Consider the following 20,467-nt stretch of genomic DNA (forward strand, 5'->3'; position numbering starts at 1 on the left):
ACCTTATCCTTCTTTCCTTCCATGGCCTCAACTTTCCTTATGAGCGTAGTCACTTTACACTTGAGATCATCCTCTTCTTTCAAGAGATATAATCCACCTTTCTCCTTTAATTGAGTTGGCCTAGACGTGGTGTTCTCCAGTGGGTAATAGTCCCATGATTGTGTTTTTTTAGCGAGACTATCGAGGTAATCCCATACCTCGTCAACATCTTTGTTGATGAACTCTCCATTACACATTGTCTCGACCATTTGGCGCATGGAAGATGTCAGTCCATCATAGAAAAAATTTGTAATGCGCCACGTTTCAAATCCGTGTTGTGGGCATGAACTGACCAAATCTTTAAACCTTTCCCAACATTGGAAGAATGTTTCATCTTCCTTTTGGGCAAAGTTCATGATCGCTTTTCTGAGGGTAATCGTTTTATGATGTGGGAAGAATTTTTTTATGAATTCCCTCTGCATATCGTTCCATGTGCCAATGGATCTAGGACGCAGTGAATGTAACCACGTCTTAGCTTTCTCTTTTAAGGAGAAAGGAAAGAGTTTCAGCCTAATTGTATCCTCAGATACATTAGGAAAACATAATGTAGCTATAATCTCATCGAACTCTTTCAAATGTAAATATGGACTTTCTGATTCAAGTCCATGGAATTTGGGAAGGAGTTGGATAACTCCTGGCTTGATGTCCATTTGTCCTGTATTTTCAGGAAAGATCATGCATGAGGGCATACTCACTCCCGCCGGTTGTAGATAATCTCGTAAAGTACGAGGCGGGGGTGCCTGTTGCACCTCATTCTCATCTTGGGTATCCTCCACCCTGGGTGGAAGTGGAGGAGGTTGGTCTTCAGCCATAACCTCAGTTAACTCAGGGGATTTCGAGCGGTGTCTAGTCCTGCGATGGATAGTTAACCCCTCAACCACTCCTCCTTCAGTCAAGAGACATCGAGTGTCGTCACGGGCCCACTTGGGCATGAAAACACTCGCAGCCCTCAATTAAAAACTTAACCCTAGGAAAATCTAGCAAGAAAGAGAGAGTTGGAAAGAAATTACCAAATTGGAGTCCTGAGTTAAAACCTGCAAAATAAAATAAGTTAGATTCTAAAAAGAGAAGAACAATTCTTTAAAAGAAAGATAGAAGTGAACTAGCTTCTAAAAGAAAGAATTCCTAAAAGAAAGTGAAAATTTCTAAAATAAGTTAAGAGAGTCCTAAACTAGAAAGTAGATTACTAAAAGAGAATTGAAAAATAGAAAGTAGGGAAGGAGTGTACCGAATTAGAGATTTCTATCTTAAAGGCCTACAAAATAAGAAGGTTAATTTCTAAACAAAAATTCTAAAACTAATTTAGGAAACAAATTAGATTTTAAAAGAGTTAAAATTAGAAAGTTACTAAAATAGAAAGTTAATTTCTAAAAAGGGAAAGAAATAACCTAATTTCTAATAAACTATTTCCTACAGAAGGGAGGATACTAGAATTAGAAAATTTCTAAAATTTAAACCCTAATTCTAAAAACGGAAGAAGTAGAGAAATTGGGAAGGAATTACCAATTTAAGAATTTATGTCAGGATCCTACAAAACAGGAAAACAGATTAAGTTCTAAAATAGAATAAAATAAAATAAAAACTTCTATCCTAAAGTAAGTAAAATCCTAATCCTAACCTAATTCTAAAACTAATTAATTTCAGAAAAACATAACCGACAGTCCCCGGCAACGGCGCCAAAAACTTGTTCACTCCCCAAGTATAGAGTTGTGATGTAGTAATAAACTCGGTAAGACCGAGGTCGAATCCACAGGGACTGAAACTTGTACGTTTCCTGAAACTAGGTAGAAATAGAACTAGTCTAAGATGCGATCTAGAACAAATAGAATTTAGGGAATAATTGCAGAATAATTATCTAAAACTTAAGTAATTCAGAGGAAGGAAACTAGGGATTCAGAGGATCCACTTGTAGAGATCAGGGAGAAATTATGCCTGCATTAATATTTATGGAAATCAAACTGAACCTACCTGATCTGATTTTTAAGAGATGAAAAGTATATGAATTAGAATGGATTCCATCATCTAACCATGCCCAGGAGACAAAGCAAACAACAGAATTAAACTAATTACCAACCAATCAACCATGTATGAGGATCAGGAAGGGTACTGTCATCCTACCATGCCCATGGAGCAATGATGAACAACAGGGCTTCCTGACTTCATAAACATAAAAAGGGAAAAGAAATATTCAAAGCCATTACAAACCCATTGTAATTTCAGTCACAACAGACCATTAAAGACTAAAAAGATATTCCTTATAATAATCAACCTAAAACCAAGTTCAGTTCAGAAATTTACATTAAATGCATGAAATAGTGTCTCCCATCTCAATACAAGCTTCACCTCTTAGCCCTAGCTAAGAGGTTTAGCCAAACATGACTGGGCTAAACAGAGCAAATGATAATAGAGAGAAAAAAAGACAGAAAAGAACAAGAGGACAAAAGAAAACCAGCTTTAATAAACTTCACTTCCTGTCTTCTCTGTTCCTTCTCTGTTTCTTCTCTCATACCAAACTCTTGCTCACGTCCACGCCGCCTTCCCCGTGCTGCCAACAGCTTCCACCCCTGCCCTGTAAAATCTCTCCAGCCGCAGAAAACCCAGCCGTGCACTCCACGTTCAGCAGCTCCCCACGGCTCCACACTCTCTTCTCGGCTGCACACTCCCAAAAACTCCCCTCTTTCCGTTTCTTTTCTTCCTTTTTAAAGATGGAAAAGCTTCCCCCTGATGCTGTGGAGTCCCACCGGAAGTAGGCTGCGAAAACAGTCCTTCCGCAGCCTGGAACGCGTCCCTCTGCTGCGAAAGTCCTCACGCAGTCCGGAATTCTGTGTCTCCCTTCTTCTTATTTTTTTGTCTTCTTTCCAAAAGGACAGCGTCCCCTGGGAGATTTTTGGCCCACCTACATGATGAACGGTTCAGATCAGCCGTCCGACCGCCCCCAAGGCCGTACAACCCGTCGCAAAAGTCGGACGGCGTCCAGCTTTCACGAACGCGTGTAACAGGGCACGCGCTGACACGTGGTGGGGCCCACTTCAATGGTTTTTTGAAAGATCCACTCCGTCTATTCGTATCAGCTCGAAAAAACAGGTGGGACTCAATATTTTTGGATAAAAATTGGTGCGGTCCAGGGATGATTTCATTCAGCCGTCCGCCTCTAGTTTTGACGATCAACAGCCGGCCTCCGATCTTTCTTGAAATTTTGCCATCTAGGCGAGGATGATAGGGGGCAAGGGTTTCTGATGGACGGTCCGGATTGATCATCCGATGCACGGTGGTTGTAAGACCCGTGTCCTAATCCGTACCATTCTGTTAGCTTCCGCGGTCCTTCCGGTCAAATTCCGGCAACCTTCGCACCGAATTCGGTGTTTGCGCACGATCCTAAGCCAGGTCCCGCGCACCGACGTCGGCTCGATCCGAAACTTATGTCTTGGTGATCGCGTCGTCGCCGCGGTTCCAACGCCGTGACTTGCGCACCGAACCGATACCCAGGTAAGAAGATGCCGATCAGCGTTTATTCCGAAGAAACACCGCGCGTTGCGGATTTCGAGGGAATCTCTACACAATAAGTCCCATCAATCATCATTAAATGCAACCTTATCTCAAGTACAACAACCCATACCTCTTTCTTCACAAAGTCAACTCTCTCTCTCTTCACCCATCCCTCCTTTACTCACTTTTCAAACAAACCCATGCCCCATTAATTACACCCATCACTCCATCACCTCATATCACTCCCATCCTCTCATTTTCTCTCTCATTTTCTCATATCTCTCCAAGCAACCCCAAGCCCCAAACGTCCAAGCCTTCTCTCCCAAACCACAAGTGTGGTCCACCTTCCATCATCCATCTACACCCTCCCATCTCTCATCCCCACCATCAAGAGTTCATCATCCTCCATCAAAGTTGAAGCTGAGGGGCATTGGAGTCTAAGGGACCAAGAAGAAGGAAGATAAGGTGGGTGAATTGCCATTATTTTAAATTTTAGGGCCCACTTGTTGGTGGGACCCATTTGGATGTATGTGATGTATTCAAGAGGGCCCATAGTGGCGGGGTTCCTCTATCTCACCTTATATCTCTCTTTCTATCTCTCTCTTTCTCTCTTCCTTTGTGATGGTGTGGATCCCACCAATATGTGTTACATCTACCCGTCCATCTACATTAGACGGTGCGGCCCATCTTATTGTAGGTGATGATCCACACCATCCACCGTTTAGGTGGGTCAAATGCTTTATATATGTAAATATATGTTATATTTTATATAATATATATAATATATATAATATAATATGTATTATATATATAATATAATATAATATATATATATATTATGTATAAGTATTGGTGGGCCACATCTACGTGGGACCCACCACATTAATGTATTCATGCATGCCGTCCAGCGTCCCTGGACGCTGGACGCTGGCGAACGGTGAAGTGTAAACTGACGTGGGCTGTGCTAACGGGCTAGCCAAGAGGAGTGGTGGCCACTCATACAGGCCCCACCTTGATGTATGTATGTGATCCACACCGTCCAATCTATTCTCCAGTATTCTTTAGGCGTTGAGCCAAAATTTTAAGGCGATCTGATCATCAGGTGGGTCATACCATCTAAAACCATGTGAAGACATGCCAGATCATAAAAAGGTACTCGGTGGGACTCACCTGAAGTTTGGATGCAGGTGAAACTGGTTCTGGACGGGTAGAACAGTGGGATACACATAATGGGCGGGGGATTGTGAATCACATCTCTGTGGGCCCCAAAAAAATAAAAAAATAAAAATAAAAAATTTAAAGCAGGCCGCCGCCGAGTGACGGCGGACGGACGCTGGGCCTCACGGCCCACTGTGGCCCCACGGTGATGAATTTCGATCATCAACCCCGAGCATTTGGTGGGTCCCCACGGTTCATCCGTTCACGCCAAAAGTCAGCTGTATATGGAACTCTGGTGGGCCACATCATTTGAAATCATGTGAAGACATGTCTAAAACATATAAAATCGTTGGTGGGGCCTACCTGAGTTTTAGATGTTGCCGAAACTTGGTCTGTACCGTCATTTATATGGGACCCACATAATGGGTGGACTGGATTGTGAATCACATCTCGGTGGGCCCCAAAACAAAAAAAAAATATAATAATAATAATAATAAAAAAAAAAAAAAAAAAAAAAAACAGCAGCGCTGCTGCTGCTGCAGCGACGAGGGGCGGTCGCTGGGGCCTCACGGCTCCAGCTGTGGGCCCCACGTGATGTGTTTCGGACATCAACACCGAGCATTTGATGGGTCCCCTTTGATTATGGTCTGTCCCTAAAAATCGACCGTATACTGATCTCAAGTGGGCCACACCATCCAAAAATAAAAATAAAATCAGGTGAATATATGCCTAAAACATATAAAATTGTTGGTGGGGCCTACCTGAAATTTGGATACGACTAAAACTTGGTCCGTACCCTCTGCCAAGTGGGACACACATAATGAGTGGACTGGATTTGGGGACCACCTCCCAGTGGACCCCCTGTCCATGTGAATATAATAATAGTTATTATAATAATAAATATATATATATATATACATTTATAAACATGCATTACCATGGGCTTCCCTGGCTGTGTACACAGCTCCCCAGTCCAGTGGGCCCTACCCCAGTACCATAAGACCCTTTGAACGGTTGGGTGACAAATAAATATTACAATGGGCCCTACCTTAGTCCACGTAATTTTATGAACAATTGGGGTAGAAAATAAACATTGTGTTGGACCTTAGTTGGGTGGAAAATAAACATTATGTTGGGTCTTAAGCTGGGTGGAAAATGAGCATTTTGGTGGGCCCCACTTAGGTAAGTATTGTCAACCGCACCCTCTATTAGTGTGGGCTCCATCATAATGTATGTGTTTCATCCAACGGCCCAACTATTGTGGAGATAATTTAAGGCCCATTATGGAGGCCCATCTTCATGCATTAGTGGTCCTTGTTGAGGCCCACCTTGATTTGTATTAGGCCCATATTATGAGGCCCATTGAGGCCCACCTTGATATAGATATGGGGCTCATGTTAGGTAGCCCATTTGATGTATTTGGGTCCTTGGGTCAAGGCCCAATTAGATGTATAAAAGGCCCATTACAATGTGTACTTCATAGAAGGCCATTCGTTGGGAGCGATGTTGGTTTGACGTCCACATTGATAATGTTGGTTAAATGTCCGCATTATAGCTCTCCCTAAGGCCCACTGATAGGCCCAAACTTGTGGTAAGTAGGCCGTCTAGGCCCATCTCCATTATACCTAGGACCCATCTCTTATTACATGTTTAGTATAGATGCATGATTCATGATCATTCGCACCATATGTATGCCTGATGTGAGGAATGACCGATCATAGCATAAACCTTTGGATAGACTGTTTATGGCCCGATAGGCGGAGTTGCCTCATATAAGTGCATGGTATCTACAGGCTGCATGACCGATAGTATGATTCATGCACTTGCATTGTGTGATTGTAGTTACCGTATGCCCTAGCGACATCAGGCCATAGCCTCCACGATACATCGTGGATGGCAGGATTGGAGACCGGAAATATTTGGTTCTAGATACGGGCACCATAGATGTCCCCGGTGAAAATCCCTAAACCCGATGGTACCAGAGGATGACTCCAACGCGAGACCGAGTGGATATACGAGCGCATGAGGGCCGAATACCAGAGGCCGCGTCTCCCACCGTGTCGTGGTCGGTTGGAAAGGAGTGTGGCCTTACTCGCCCGAGGGTAGGGGGCAATACTAGGCCGAGTTTGACCACTCGCGAATGGGTCCGCTATCGACGTGCGAGGTAGTGGCAGACTATTGGTCAGCGGATAGTGAGGTTTCTTACGCTCACTTGGACTGCGGCTAGGAGAGCGCAGTGCCATTTGGAGTGTATTGAACCCTGATGATTATCCATGAAAACTGTACTGATACATGATGAGGATTGGCATGCTTGAGTTGCATCTTGCATCGCATGGCCGTATTATGGCCGATAGCATTCATATCTTGCACCGCATAGCCTTGGTACGGCTGATTGCATTCATGTGCTCACTACCATGTTTCCGCATCACTCTGACCTTGCATTTTGAGCACGTTTATATTGCGCACACACTTGCACCACCCTCTAAGCTTTCTATAAGCTTATGCACGATTGATGCGTGCAGGTGACGCCAGGACGCAGTCGCAGCCATAGTCTCGCCGTAGTTGGACCGTGCAGACGAGCTTCTGGAGTTTTGTTTCTTTTATCACATTGTATTTTCCTTTTCTATCGCATTGTACTCAAAAGTTTTTGATCTTAGTGGATTTTGTGGTGGTGTTCTTGTGGTTATTGTTTGTGGGTTATGCTTTTGTTATGCTCATTATGAATCAGACTGATGACTTGAAATCCTCCTTGTAGTATTCCAGGATCGGAACCTGGTGAATGGGTGCCGGAATCCGAAAATGGGGTTCTACGGAGGCTGTCGGCGCCGGATTCGGCGATCGGGAATTTTGTGAGCCCGGTTTCCGAGTTCGGGGCGTGACAGTGGTGGCCCACCAACTTCCGCAGTCCGATCGTCTGCGTAACGGCGGGACGTGCTGCAGCTGTTGAGAGGGCGAGTTCGAGTCTAGGACGGTTTGACCGTCCTGGAGTTGCCGTGCACGCCTGGTGCACGCATGCTGTATATGTGCGATGCACATGTGGGTCCCATGCTGATGTATATAAGAGATCAGCTCCGTCCAACCATTCTGTCACATCATTCAAACTATTTAGAACAATTTTGAAGCATATCCGGATATCAGGCGGGCCCCACATAATGATTAAAGGGGCTGATCTGTCCGTTGAGCCACTTTCACAGTGATCCAGGGGCTGAAATTTTACGCGTACGGTTTATTTATGGTCCTCAAGCCACGTATGAAGTTTCGAACTGATCAGATGGTGGGAACCCTATGATCTTGCATTCTGGCTGACTTTCAGGCCACTTGAGCTTCAGTTTCTCGATTTCCGCGGACCCCTGGTGTATAATTCCGTCGCTCTTAGTCTTCTAGAGTTCGTTCCTTGCCTTGGTGCTTCTGGAGCGTCAAATCCATGCATTTACCACCCTTTTTCAGTCTAGGCTCGTGAATACACCCTGCATTACAAACACGATTAAATCAGCCATTAAATGGTATCATGCTTGTAGATTCATGCAATAACTGGGTCTGATATGCAATATTTGACCCTCAACAGCGTTGAGCCAAAAAATGAAGTAAATCTGACTATCTGGTGGGCCATAGCATAGAAAACAGCATTTTTACCATTGAAATCCACCCTGATGTTTCTGTACCCTAAAATATGTCAAATATTGGGCTTAATGGGTCTATCTTGCGCCATAAAAACTAATGGCTGGGTCGAATTCCCCTGATGCGAGCCCCACCTAGGAAAATCCCTGAGAAAAAAATAAAAATAAAAAAATAAGGCAGCAACAGTAGCTGCTGCTGCTAACCGTCAGAGGACGCCAGCAGTATCCTGCTGCGTTTGACGCTGGAGACAGGGGTCCTAGCCGTGGGCCTCACCATGATGTGTGTTGATCATCAACACCGTGCATTTATTAGGTCCCCTTTGGGATAGTGGGCACCCAAAAAATCAACCGTGTACATAACTCAGGTGGCCCACGTCATAGGAAACAGTGGGATCAAACGTCTGCCATTGAAACCCTTTTGGGTAGTCACAGAAGTTTTGAATCATTATGAAATTTATTTTTACTCTTCACCAGGGTCTGCGTGACCTTATCAATAGATTGGATGGCATATAAACGTTATGGTGGGCCCCACGTGGGACCCACTATGGTGTATGTGTTTTACCCACACCATCCACACCATTGGACGATGGGACCCATTATGATGTATGTGTTTTATCTATGTCGTCCAACCATTTTGGCTGGGCTGCTGGACGGCAGGGGACCCAACCATGGGGTATATGCTTTATCCATGCTGTCTATCCCTATGGGACCCACCATGATGCATGTGTTGCATCCAAACCGTCCAACCATTTTGACAGATAATTTTAAGGCTTGAGTTCAAAAATGAGACAAATCCAGTATCAAGTGGACCACACAGCAAAAGCAGTGGGGATTGAGTGTCTGCCATTGAAACCTTTGTTGTCACAGAAGTTTTGGATCATTAAGAAATTTGTTTTTCCTCTTAATTCAGGTTTGTGTGACTTTATGATCAGATTGGGTAGAAAATAAATGTTATGGTGGGCCTCAAGAGTTTTAAATGGTGGAAATCATTCTCACCACTTTTATTTGAAGTGCGGTCTGACTGATCTTTTGATATGATTCATATATATATATATATATATATATATATATATCGAAAGATCAATTGGATATATATATATATATATATATCCAATTGATCTTTCGATATGATTCATATATATATAAGGCCATATGATTAGGCTCGTCTTGATGCATTTGTGGCCGTCCGTTGAGGCCCACTTGGTATATATACGAGGCCCATCTTGATGTAGTTATAGCCCATCCGCTGAGGCCCACCATGATATATATGAGACCCATATTATTAGGCCCATTTGATGTATTGGAGGCCCATGGGTCGAGGCCCAATGGGATGTACATAAGGCCCATTGTAATGTGATTCCACCGTGGTTTATGTGTTGACCTTTATAGCGGGCTATGCCTTGGGAGCAATGATGGTTTGACGCCCATATTATAAGTACAATGCTAGTTAAATGTCCGTATTGTAACTCTCCTTAGGACTCATTGATAGGCCCATACTTGTTCTGTGTAGGCCATCTAGGCCCATCTGCATTGTAAGGACATGCTTAGTATAATTCCATGACTCATGCCATACACATCATATGTATGCTTGATATGAGTAGTGACCGATTATAGCACATGCCATTGGGCAGATTATTTATAGGAGTTACCCACATGAGCGCATGGTATACGCAGGATTGTTGCATGACTGGATAATGTGACTCATGCATTTCGCATATGTGTGACATGATCATTGTTCACCCTAGCGACATTAGGGCCGTAGCTTCACAGGCACATCGTGGATGGTCATATCAGATAGCGAAAATACTTTATTCTAGCACTGTGGGCACTTAGGATGTCCTTGGGTGAAAGTCTCAAAACCTTTTTGGTACCAGAAGATGCTCCAACGTCTAAACAGAGTGGATACACGAACGTCTAAGTGCCAAATACCAGTAGGCCGTGTCTCCCACTCTATCATGGTCAGTTGGAAGGGGGTGTAACCTTATCCGCCCGAGTGATGGGGTTGTAAGATAACTGAGTTTGACCAGCTCGCAAATGGGTCTGCTATCAACGAGCCGGGTAGGTATTAGCAGACTACTGATCAGGCGGATAGTGTGGTCTCTTCCACTTACTAGGCTGTGTAGCTAGGGAGGTGATAGTCAATGTGAAGTGCATTAGACCCGATGATATCCCAGAGAGAAACTGTACCGATACGTGTACTTGATGAGAACTTGCATGCTTACTTTGCATCTCGCATATGACATTTGGCTATATAAGCCTCGCATCGCATGACCTTGGTATGGTCATTAGCATTCATGCCTTGCATCACATAGCCTTAATACGGCTGATTATATTCATGGACTTACCCGCATATTTTCGCATTACTCTGATATTGTATACTTGGCACTTACCTTGCGCACACACTTACAACACCCTTTAAGCATTTATAAGCTTATGCATAACCGTTGCGTGCAGGTGTCATTGGATCGCAGCAGTGCTGAGGCAGGAGCGCGTATCAGATCATTTTGAAGATTTTTCATTACCTTGTATTTCGCTTTCCGCATTGTACTTAAAGTTTTTGATATAGTGGATATGTGGTGATGTTGTTTTGTAACTTGGTTGTGCTTGTGGTTATGCTCCATTATAAAAAAAATCACACTAAAAATCCTCCTTGTAGGATCCCAGGATCAGAATCTAGCGTATGAGCGTCGAGAGCCGAGAATGGGGCACTACGGAGGCTGTCGGCACCGGATTCGATGATCAGGAATTTTGTGAGCCTGTTTTTTGAGTTTGGGGCGTAACAGAAGTTTGTATCAGATCATAACTTGGGAATACCTAAGGATCACATCACATATCTACTATAAACTTAGAATGAATAGGTCCCGAGTTCGAATAACTTAGCGATTTTCCGATATAGACTCTTAACGTTTATGCCTTCGAGAATTCTCAAGGCTGATAGTCCCTTGTTCCTTCCTATAAGACATGCCGCCTAGGAGAGCGACCCGAGCGAATCCCACTCCACCACCTGCGACTCCCCCTCTACCACCTGTGACTCCCACTCCACCACCGGATATTCCTACTTTCCAGCTTGAGGATGTCACTCATCTACCTGAGACCGATGCGAATCCGACTGTACCCGTGGATGCCACCCAGCTACAGCAGATGTTACAGGCGATGACCGCTATTCTTTAGGGGCAGAGCAGGCGTCTCACTGTTCGTCAGCCGAGGCTGAGCAGGAGCGTGCGAGTGCCCTTCTCAAGGACTTCTGACATCACGATCCCCTGTGTTTTCGAGGCGAGCCAAACCCTACTAAAGTAGAGATATGGTGCTCCTAGGTGGAGAAGATATTCGACACCATGAGATGTATGACCCAGCAGCAAGTCCCATTAGTTATATTTCTTCTTCAGGGTGAGGCTCAACATTGGTGGGCATTTGTCACCCAAGCGGTGGAGGTCGATTTTATGTGGACTTAGGAGGACTTTGTAGACCAGTTCGACCGAAAGTTCTTTCCCGAGCATGTGCGACAGCAGCGTGCATTAGAGTTTAAGACTCTGGTCCAGCGGGACATGACTGTGTCCCAGTATGAGGCACGTTTTGTCACACTATCGAGATTCGGGACGTATCTTGTTAATGATGAGGGGCGGAAGGTTGTCCTGCCCTCAGGAGCCATGTGATCAGACACATGCTTCCAACATTTGAGCATATTAGGGAGAGGGCCCAGCTCTATGAGTTAGATTAGACTAGTTTGCAGAGGGCCCGTGACTAGAGTGGAGATCAGAAGAGGAAGGTGCCCTCTGGTGGTTCCCAACACCAGTAGCATCGTCCACAGCAGCGACACACGACCCGCCCAGCATTCCGAGCACCAGTGGCACCCCCTGCACCACCTCCAAGACCGTTTCCAGGAACTTGCTTTGGGTCCGGTAGGACAGGACATCATAGGCACGAGTGTCCCCATCCGCAACAACAGCAACCGAGGGCACCATATCAACCTCTGCGCAGCCCCCACAGCAGTAGCAGCGACCGCAGCACCAGCCTCTCGGACCTCCCCCGCAGTAGCAAAGGCAGTAGATCAGGCCACCACAGCGACAACGGGAGTAGTAGAGACCTCAGAGGGGACCTGCACCTCCCCAGCAGGCCCAGGGTAGATTTTATGCCCCCAACAGGACCCTCAGTCATCAAGAAGAGTCATCGAGGGTATTCTCCCTGTTTTTGCATATATTGCACATGTATTGTTTGATTCTAGTGCATCGCATTCCTTTATGGCCAATGATTTCTGCCGATCGACTAGTTTGTCGATGGAGTCTGCCCGTGAGGGTTTGTTAGTATCGACGCCCTTTGGGAAGACTGCAGTGTTAGACCAATTTTGCTCATTTTGCCCCGTTCTGATTAACGATATCTTTTTTCTGCTGATCTGTTCGTATTACCGATGTCCGAGTTTGATGTCATCCTGGGCATGGATTGGCTCACTAAGTACCACGCCATATTGGACTACTCTACAAGGATAGTTACGTTCTGTATACCCGGTGTGCCAGAGTTCTAGTTTATTGCCGAGCCCAGAGGAGAGCAGCTTTCCTGCCTCTTGTCGTGTGTCATTGAGGAGTTAGTTGCTTTGAGTATCGACCAACTACCAATCGTTTATGGTTTTCCCGATGTGTTCCAGGAGATTCTGGGGTTACCACCTTATCGGCATACCAAGTTTCATATTGATCTCGTGCCCAGTACCATGCTCATTTCGAATGCTCCCTATCGTATGGCACCGTTGGAGTTACAAGAACTACAGAGGCAATTGGATGAGTTACGCGAGTTAGGTGTTATACGTCCGATCAGTTCACTGTGGGGAGCGCCAGTACTCTTCGTGACGAAGAAGGATGGCTCATTGAGGCTTTGCGTAGATTACCGTGAGCTCAACGAGGTCACGATCAAGAACAAGTACCCACTTCCAAAGATCAATGATTTAATTAATCAACTGCAAGAGGCGCAATTCTTTTCGAAGATAAACTTGCAGTCGGGTTATCATTAGGTTCGGGTCTGAGATGAGGATATCCCAAAGACAGCCTTCAAGATGTGTTATGGTCATTTTGAGTTCCAGGTCATGTCCTTCGGACTGACCAATGCGCCCATAGTATTCATGCAGTTGATGAACGAGGTCTTTCGTCCGTATCTTAACCAGTTTGTTGTGGTGTTCATCGATGACATTCTGATATATTCGAGGACCCGTGAGGAGCATGAGCGACATCTGGAGATTACCTTGCAGACCCTCCCTGCACACTAGCTTTACGCGAAGCTGGAGAAGTGCTAGTTCTGGTAAGAGGAGGTGAAGTTCCTCGGTCATGTGGTGACGAGGCAGGGCGTCACAGTGGACCCCTCGAAGATTGATGCCATGTGTCAGTGGGGCCAACCCAAGAACATGAGCAAGCATTTATGGAGCTGAAGGACCGCCTCACGTCCGCTCCTGTCCTTACTCTTCCCTTTGGGAGTGATGGATTTATTATATTTACCAATGCCTCGCGAGTTGGCTTGGGTGATGTCCTGATGCAGCACGGGAAGTCAGTGGCTTATGCATCTCGCCAGCTCAAGGTCCATGAGTTGAACTACCCCACGCATGATTTGGAGCTGACAGCGGTTGCTTCACCCTGAAGGTGTGGAGGCACTATCTTTATGAGGTAAGGTTCGAGCTCTTCTCCAACCACAAGAGCTTAAAGTATTTGTTCTCTCAGTCTGAGCTGAACATGAGGTAGAGGCATTGAATCGAGCTCCTGAAGGACTATGATTTTGATCTTCAGTACCACCCGGGCAAGGTGAACGTGGTAGTGGATGGCCTCAGCCGTCATCTACGAGGCCTAGTGGCGCACATGATGATTCAGGCGTAGAGGATGCTTGAGGATGTGTCAGCTTTTGACTTCGAGATTGGATTGCAGTCTTCTATCGTTTAGCTATCGAGCCTGTCGATTCAACCCTCTCTTGTCGCTAGGGTGATCGAGGCTGAGTAGGCAGATGAGTTAGTGTAGAATTATCAGGTAGAGGTAACATCTGAGAGTCAGTCAGATTGGCAAATTGGTTCTGATGGTGGACTTCACTTTAAAGGCCGATTATATGTCCTGGATATTCCTGAATTGCTCCGAGATCTTATGACCGAGGCACATCAATCGCGGTTCTCTATCCACCCTGACTCGATGAAGATGTATCGCGATATGAGGCGTCAGTATTTTTGGGCGAGGATGAAGCGCCAGATAGCCAGTTTTGTGGCCGAGTGTGACACGTGCCAGCATGTCAAGGCCGATCATTAGAGACCCCGTGGTCTATTGCAGCCGTTAAGTGTCTTAATGTGGAAGTGGGAGCACATGTTAACAGATTTTATTATAGGCTTACCGAGGACTAAGCACGGTCATGACGTCATCTGGGTTGTCGTAGACTATCTGATGAAGTCAACATATTTTCTTGCGATTCGTGAGACCTGGCATGTAGACCAGCTCATCAAGCTATTTGTCGATGAGATCATGAAACAACATAGTGTTCCTGTCTCGATCATTTCATACTGAGACCCAAGATTCACATCTCAATTTTAGGGGAGCTTTCAGAGAGCGATGGGGACTGATTTGCAGCTCAGAACCACGTACAGTCTGTAGACCGATGGCCAGACCGAGAGGGTCAACCAGATCCTTGAGGATATGCTTTGGGCCTGCGCGATTAATTTCTCGGATAGTTGAGATGAGCACCTGCGATTGGCTAAGTTCGCATACAACAACAGCTATCAGGAGACCATTAGCATGGCTCCTTTTGAGGCACTATATGGTAGACCGTGTAGATCTCCGAGTTGTTGGACCGAGGTTGAAGAGCGGCGTCTCCTAGGTCCCAAGCTTGTGTAGCAGATGCCAGAGGCTATCGATATCATCAGGCAGAGGATGCGCACAGCTCAGAGCTGGTAGAAGAGTTTTGTTGATCATCGGCGTCGTCCCTTAGAGTTTGCCGTTGGGGACCATGTGTATCTCAAGGTCTCACCCATGAAGGGTGTGGTTCATTTTGGAGTGAAGGGCAAGCTTGCCGCGAGATTTATAGGACCTTTTAAGATCACCGGGCATGTTGGTGTCGTGGCCTATCGGCTTGCCTTGCCATCTCAGTTGTCTGGCGTCCACAACGTCTTCCATGTCTCTATGTTGAGGAAGTGTGGGTCAGACATCATTCCCGTTATTGATTGGCAGCCGTTGGAGGTTTGTGAGGATGCTTCTTACATTGAGCAATTAGTTCGTATCCTTAATCAGAAGGAGTAAGACCTCCGGACCAAGCTCATTCCCTTGGTGAAGGTGAAGTGGGACCATCATAGTTGGATGAGGCATCTTGGGAGCTCAAGGCTGAGATTCAAGAGCGATATCTCCATCTTTTCGATATTTGATTGTATGATGTATTGTGTTTTGATTATACATGATGTTATGTTTTCTATTCCCGTATAAGTTATGTCTAGTTGTAATAGTGGTATAAATTTCGAGGATAAAATTTTTATTAGGTGGGGAGAGCTATAAGACCCATATCCTAGTCCGTACTGTTTTGTCGACTCCCACGATCCTTTCTGTCGAATTCCGGCAACCTACGACATATAATCGATGTTTGCATGCAACCCTAAGTTGTATCCTGTAGATTTGAGTCGGCATAATCCAAGACTTGTACCATTGCAACCGCACCGTCGCCGCGGTTCCAACACCTTGTCTTTTACACCGATCTGATACCCTGGCAGGGAGATGTGGGCCGGTGTTTATTTCGAAGAAACGCCGTGCATTTGGAACCCAAGAGAATCTCTACAACCCATCCAATCAATCAATCAATCAATCAAAGTATACATCCATACTTTCTTTCTCCCCAAGTCAAGCAACCACCAAGTCAACTCTCAAGTCAAGTACACCATCACCTCACATCCATCACCACTCTCTTACAACCACCATTTCTCTCTCTTTTCTCTTCACATTTTCCAAGCAACAAAAAAAATCTCCAACAAAAGTGGTGGACGTCCAAGCATCCCAAGTGAGAGAAAAGTGCATGTGTGTGGCCTACTTCCCACCCCAAAATCTTTCATCCTACCCATTCATTTCTTATCATCTTCCATCAAAGTGAGACACAAGGAGCTCAGCGTTCCATCAAACTAAGAAAATCGAACGGTGGGTGCTTCATTAGCTAGATTTTCATGTTTTAATGATGGGCCAAGTGAGGCCTACCGATTAATGGTATGGATCTCACTTTGGACCCTAGATGTGGCTGATAGCCCACTGTGATTCTCATGATCATTCCATAATGGGGCCATTTTCTATGGACCCCATCATGATGTTTATTTTTCTTGCATAAATAGGGTCATCTAGACCTTGCATTTTGGTGGAGAACGGATCTCCACCGTTAATTTTGATCGATGGGCCCACATGTAATGGGACCCACTTGATATAAGTTGTGATGTATGGAAGGGAGGGCCCAAGTGTCAGGGTCCCTCCATCACTCAGTCTCTCTCTTCCACTCTCTTTCCTTTTTATTGTGTATGATGATGTGGTTGTGTATCTTTGTCTTATCTACACCATCCAACCATTTGGTGGCCCACCTGGCTAGGGCCCACCCCTCCTTAGCACGTCTGCACGTGGGACCCACCTTGAATTTATGTTGAATATAAAGACGTTGGACGTTGCTACCCAGTGAAGTGTGAACTGACGATGTGGTGTATGGACGGCCAGAAAAATATATATATATATAATATAAACATTAGCTTGGTTTAGGCTTTTGAGGTGGGCTACTCATACAAGCCCCACCTTGATATATCAATCCATTCCATGTCGTCCATTCCATTCCCCATTTCATTTTAGGCGTTGAGCCAAAAAATGAAGCAAATCCGACTATCTGGCAGGCCATAGCATAGAAAATAATGTTTTTACCGTTGAAATCCACCCTGATGTTTCTGTACCCTAAAATATGTCAAATATTGGGCTTGATGGGTCTATCTTAGGCCATAAAAACCAATGGCTAGGTCGGATTCCCCTGATGCGGGCCCCACCTAGGAAAATCCTCGAAATAAGATAAAAATAAAAATAAAAAAATAAGGCTGCTGCTAACCGTCAGAGGACGCCACCAGCGTTCTGCTGCGTTTGATGCTAGAGGCAGGGGTCCTAGCCGTGGGCCCCACCATGATGTGTGTTGATCATCAACACCGTGCATTTGTTGGGTCCCCTTTGAGATAGAGGGCCACCCAAAAATCAGTCGTGTACATAACTTAGGTGGCCCACGTCACAAGAAACAGTGGGATCGAACGTCTGCCATTGAAACCCTTTTGGGTTGTCACAGAAGTTTTGAATCATTATGAAATTTGTTTTTCCTCTTCACCTGGGTCTGCGTGACCTTATCAATAGATTGGATGGCATATAAACGTTATGGTGGGCCCCACGTGGGACCCACTATGGTGTATGTGTTTTACCCACACCATTGGACGGTGGGACCCATTATGACGTATGTGTTTTATCTATGTCGTCCAGCCATTTTGGCTGGGCTGCTGGACAGCAAGGGACCCCACCATGGGGTATATGCTGTATCCATGTTGTCTATCCCTATGGGACCCACCATGATGCATGTGTTGCATCCAAACCATCCAACCATTTTTGGCAGATAATTTTAAGGCTTGAGTTCAAAAATGAGACAAATCTAGTATCAAGTGGACCACACAACAAAAGCAGTGGCGATTGAGTGTCTGCCGTTGAAACCTTTGTTGTCACAGAAGTTTTGGATCATTAGGAAATTTGTTTTTCCTCTTAATTCAGGTATGTGTGACTTTATGATCAGATTGGGTAGAAAATAAATGTTATGGTGGGCCTCGAGAGTTTTAAATGGTGGAAATCATTCTCACCACTGTTATTTGGAGTGCGGTCCTCCGACTGATCTTTTGATATGATTCATGTGTACATATATATATATATATATATATATATATATATATATATCTAGGTGATCTTTCGATATGATTCATATATATATAAGGCCATATGATTAGGCCCATCTTGATGTAATTTGTGGCCATCCGTTGAGGCCCACTTGGTATATATACGAGGCCCATATGATTAAGCCCATCTTGATGTAGTTATGGCCCATCCGTTAAGGCCCACCTTGATATATATGAGACCCATGTTATGAGGCCCATTTGATGTATTGGAGGCCCATGGGTAGAGGCCCAATGGGATGTACATAAGGCCCATTGTAATGTGATTCCACCGTGGTTTATGTGTTGACCTTTATAGTAGGATATGCCTTGGGAGTAATGATGGTTTGACGCCCACATTGTAAGTACAATGTTGGTTAAATGTCCACATTGTAACTCTCCTTAGGGCCCATTGATAGGCCCATACTTGTTGTGTATAGGCCATCTAGGCCCATCTACATTGTAAGGATAGTTCATTACTTTATAACATGCTTAGTATAATTCCATGACTCATGCCATATGCATCATATATATGCTTGATATGAGTAGTGACTGATCATAGCATATGCCATTGAGCGGATGATTTATGGGACTCACTGATAGGAGTTACCCACATGAGCGCGTGGTATGCAAAAGATTGTTGCACAACTGGACAGTGTGACTCATGCATTTCACATATGTGTGACATAATCATTGTATACCCTAGCGACATCAGGGCCGTGGCTCCACAGGCACATCGTGGATGACCATATCGGATACCGAAAATACTTAGTTCTAGCACTGTGGGCACTTAGGATATCCTTGGGTGAAAGTCCCAGAATCTTTTTTGTACTAGGAGATGCTCCAACGTCTACACCGTGTGGATACACGAGCACTCGAGTGCCAAATACCAGTGGGCCGCATCTCCCACTGTGTCATGATCGATTGGAAGGGGGTGTGGCCTTATTCGCCCGAGTGAGGGGGTTATAAGCTATGCTGAGTTTGACCAGCTCACAAATAGGTCCACTATCGACGAGCCGGGTAGGTATTGGCAAACTACTGGTCAGGCAGATAATGTGGTCTCTTCCACTTACTGGGCTGTGTGGCTAGGGAGGCGACAGTTAGTGTGAAGTGTATTAGACCCCGGTGATATCCCAGAGAGAAAATGTACTGATGTGTGTACTTGATAAGGACTGGCATGTTGCATCTCGCATATGACATTTGGCTACATAGGCCTCGTATCGCATGGCCTTAGTATGGTCAATAGCATTCATGCCTTGCATCACATAGCCTTGGTATGGCTGATTATATTCATGGACTTACCCGCATATTTTCGCATTACTCTGATATTGTATACATGGCACTTGCCTTACGCACACACTTACACCACCCTCTAAGATTTTGTAAGCTTATGCACGACCGTTCTGTGCAGGTGTCGTTGGATCGCAGCAGCGCTGAGGTAGGAGCGCATAATAGATCATTTGAAGATTTTTTATCACCTTGTATTTCTCTTTCCACATTGTACTTAAAGTTTTTGATATAGTGGATATGTGGTGATGTTGTTTTGTGACTTGGTTGTGCTTGTGGTTATGCTCCATTACAAAAAATAATAATAATAAATTCATACTGAAAATCCTCCTTATAGGATCTCAGGATTGGAATCTAGCGTATGAGCACCGGGAGCCAAGAATGGGGCACTACGGAGGCTGTCGGCACCGGATTCGGCGATCGAAAATTTTGTGAGCCTGTTTTTCGAGTTTGGGGCGTGATAATTTATGTATTAATCTGCAGTTTGATCATGGGTCACCATGTCATATGTATTATGTCCCAGTCGTCCATCTGGATGATGGGTCAGCAGGACACACCAGCAGCACCTGCTGCAATTGATGTCAACAAATTCTGTGGGACACTAGATGTAGGCGTTCCTAGCCGTCCATCTGATGGGGTGCTGAGCAGCATGCCCAGCAGCATACAGCCGTTGTACTAACGCAGCACACCTGTGGTCCCACTGAGGTATGGTTATAGCCAAACCATTCAGGAAGTGGGACCCACCCACACATGCCAAACGTGTGGGGTGGGCCCACCTTGATGTATGTATTCTTTGTCCACACCATCCATATCCGGACGGAGTGGATGTCCCAGCCAACCCTGATGTAAGTGTTTTATCTACACCATGATATATATGTTTTATTTGTGTTGTCCATCTATGTAGGACCCACCATCATGAGGTATATGTTATATTCAAATCGTCCATCCATTAGCAGGTGGGGCCACC

General features: G+C 45.1%; 1 non-coding gene across 1 annotated transcript; it reads left to right on the forward strand.

Annotated features, from left to right (window-relative positions):
• The first annotated feature begins 306 nt into the window (after positions 1-306).
• Positions 307-413, forward strand: LOC131238097 (small nucleolar RNA R71). The gene has a single exon (XR_009167514.1). It is a non-coding gene; the product is annotated as a small nucleolar RNA R71 (small nucleolar RNA).
• The last annotated feature ends 20,054 nt before the right edge of the window (positions 414-20,467 follow it).

The sequence above is a fragment of the Magnolia sinica genome, chromosome 2 (genome assembly GCF_029962835.1).
Source record: "Magnolia sinica isolate HGM2019 chromosome 2, MsV1, whole genome shotgun sequence".
Taxonomy (NCBI): domain Eukaryota; kingdom Viridiplantae; phylum Streptophyta; class Magnoliopsida; order Magnoliales; family Magnoliaceae; genus Magnolia; species Magnolia sinica.